This window comes from Galeopterus variegatus, unplaced genomic scaffold (assembly GCF_000696425.1).
Source record: "Galeopterus variegatus unplaced genomic scaffold, G_variegatus-3.0.2 Scaffold199, whole genome shotgun sequence".
NCBI lineage: Eukaryota > Metazoa > Chordata > Mammalia > Dermoptera > Cynocephalidae > Galeopterus > Galeopterus variegatus.
The window spans coordinates 270,977-274,259 of NW_007726310.1; the positions used below are offsets into that span (position 1 = coordinate 270,977).

The 3,283-nt window shown below is 39.9% G+C and overlaps 1 protein-coding gene across 1 annotated transcript in view; it reads right to left on the bottom strand.

Moving 5' to 3' along the window:
- Positions 1 to 3,283, bottom strand: part of NTN1 (netrin 1) — a 183,689-nt gene that overhangs the window by 43,176 nt on the left and 137,230 nt on the right. The gene's annotated exons all lie outside the window — the stretch shown is intronic.

Consider the following 3,283-nt stretch of genomic DNA (forward strand, 5'->3'; position numbering starts at 1 on the left):
TTTTTCCGTGTCCGGCAACGGATCGCAACCCTCAGTGTTGCCCCCGTACCGGACCGGGGACCGGCAACGGGATCGCAACCCTCGGCGTTGCTCCTGCGCCTCGCTCAGCCAGTGAGCGGGAACCGGTCCGTACGTGGGATCCAAACCCTCGGGCGGGAGCGCCGCCGCGCCTCCCAAGCGGCGCACTATCCAGTGCGCCACCGGGCCGGCCCACCCCAACCCTTTTCAAAGCTGGGAATTACTTTTTATTTTCTAAAATCTAACATTTTTTAAAATGGTATTCCTGCTAATATTATTTCTTGATTACTAGTAAGTATAATACTTCATATGCTTATTGCCATGTGTACAAATTCTCAGAATCTCTAGTTCATTTTCTCTGCCCAATTTTGTATTATCAACTCTCTCTTATTGAATTGTAAAAGTTCTTTATATATTGAGGCTATTAATCTTTGGTGGGCCATGTCACAAATATTTTTCTCAGGTTTTAGTTTGCCTTTTATTTTGCTTACAGAGATTTTTTTAAGTATAGAAGTTTTCCATTTATATCTTTGCAAAATCTTTCCCTTTTTGATTTCTGACTTTGGTTTCATGTCTAAAAAGCCTTCCTCAGGCCAAGATCACATTGATACTGATATATATTTTATCCGCTACTTTTAAAGATTCATTAAAGATATATAAATCTTTAATCCATTGGTGGTATACAGCATGAAGTAGAAATTTAATTTCATTATTATTTTTAAATAAATGGCCAGTTCTTCCCAGCACCATTTACGGATTGATTTATCCTTTTCCTCACTGATTAATAATCACAGCTTTACCATATACTAAGTTCTTATGTTTACGTTTGAGTCTGTTTCCGGACTTTCTACTCAACTTTAGTGATTTCTCTATTCCTAAGCCAGTACCACGCTAATTTAAATATCCTGTTTACAATATTTTTAAATATCTGGTAAGGCAAATCACCCTTCATTAATACTCTTTTTAAAAAATTCTTGGCTATTCTCAGTGATTTATTTTTCTAGCTGAACTTTAGAATCATGTCCTGTTCAACTGGGATTCTGACTACAAATATGGTAAACTGATAGACTATTTCTGGAGGATTGATATTCTTCCAAAGTTTATAGATTATTTCTGGAGAATTGATTTTTTTTTTTTTTAAATGACCGGTAAGGGGATCTAAACCCTTGACTTGGTGTTGTCAGCACCACGCTCACCCAGTGAGCGAACCGGCCATCCCTATATGGGATCCGAACCCGGGACCCTGGTGTTATCAGCACCGCACTCTACCGAGTGAGCCACGGGCCGGCCCGAGAATTGATATTTTTTTGCCCTCTCAGAACACAGCAAGACCCTCCATTTTTTTCTGGTCTTTTTTAGTGTCCCTTGGAAAAGTTTCATTCTTTTATTTATATACATTCTATTTTTATTGCTATTTATTTCTGCATGTTTGATATTTTTATTGCTCTTCTAATTGAGATTTTGTTTCCATTATCATAAGTGTTCATTGAGCACTTACTGCAGGCCAGCCAGCTCTTCACTCACTTAATGTGATACTCTTTTGTAACTAGTTATTGCTGATATGCAAGAAAAGTTACACCCTTTGTGTACTGATTTTGTAATGGCTCCTTCCAGAATTCTCTTATTAGTTCTAATAATTTTCAGCTCACAATTTTCAGCTGATNTTTAAAAAAAAAAAAAAAAAAAAAAAAAAATTCTTGGCTATTCTCAGTGATTTATTTTTCTAGCTGAACTTTACAATCATGTCCTGTTCAACTGGGATTCTGACTACAAATATGGTAAACTGACAGACTATTTCTGGAGGATTGATATTCTTCCAAAGTTTATAGATTATTTCTGGAGAATTGATTTTTTTTTTTTTAAATGACCGGTAAGGGGATCTAAACCCTTGACTTGGTGTTGTCAGCACCACGCTCACCCAGTGAGCGAACCGGCCATCCCTATATGGGATCCAAACCCGGGACCCTGGTGTTATCAGCACCGCACTCTACCGAGTGAGCCATGGGCCGGCCCGAGAATTGATATTTTTTTGCCCTCTCAGAACACAGCAAGACCCTCCATTTTTTTCTGGTCTTTTTTAGTGTCCCTTGGAAAAGTTTCATTCTTTTATTTATATACATTCTATTTTTATTGCTATTTATTTCTGCATGTTTGATATTTTTATTGCTCTTCTAATTGAGATTTTGTTTCCATTATCATAAGTGTTCATTGAGCACTTACTGCAGGCCAGCCAGCTCTTCACTCACTTAATGTGATACTCTTTTGTAACTAGTTATTGCTGATATGCAAGAAAAGTTACACCCTTTGTGTACTGATTTTGTAATGGCTCCTTCCAGAATTCTCTTATTAGTTCTAATAATTTTCAGCTCACAATTTTCAGTTGATTTCCTGCCAGTGGTTTTTTTGTCTTGTTTTGTCCTGTTTTTTTATGATGCCCCCATTTTCCAGTTCTGGCTGGCTCACTTGCGCTGTCTCACCCGCTGCCTTGTGAGCAAATGGACAGCAGAGCTCTGCTAACTGTTCTCCCACACCCAGACCAGTGGCCTCAGTCCCTCCTGCCCCATGTGCCAGCCAACCAGTCATGCCCTCAAGATACCCTTTAACTGGCACCTGCAAGAAACAGTAGCTTTTAACCAGCTGCTCTCCCATCTCTCCTTGGTTTCAGGTCCCTTCCCCAGCGGACACTCTCTCCTGGTAGGATGTTACCACACACGGTCAGGAATAAAAAAAATTACCCTAAATTGACCAAACAACATAACTTCTGAGAGGCTGAATGACATGGTGGTCAACACACTCACAGACTCTAAGGCCAGGCAGCCCCGCTGAATCCCTGCGACACTGCCTACTAACCTCTCTGTGCCTCAGTTTCCTCCTATGTAAAATGGGGCAATAACAGTACCTACCTCATATGGGTGGAAGAGACGATTACACGGTTCATAATGCAAAGCATTCAGAACAGCGCCTAGCACAGAGTAAGCATTATACATGTTGTCTCCTCCTTTATTTAGACAGAATCCATTTATCTTTTATCTGGGATCTGGTCCAATCTTTTCTTGGGATAATACTCATCTGATGGGTTAATGACCTCACTAGTCATTTCCCTAAATGGCCAATCCTGGACAGCCTAATATCCTCTTTCATCCACCCTTTGAAAACCAATGCCTTGGTCAATTATTGGACCTCTGCAGTGGATTGAATTATGTCCCCCCAAAACTCATTGAAGCTTAAATTGTGTCCCCCAAGTTTTATGTATTAGAAACGTGGC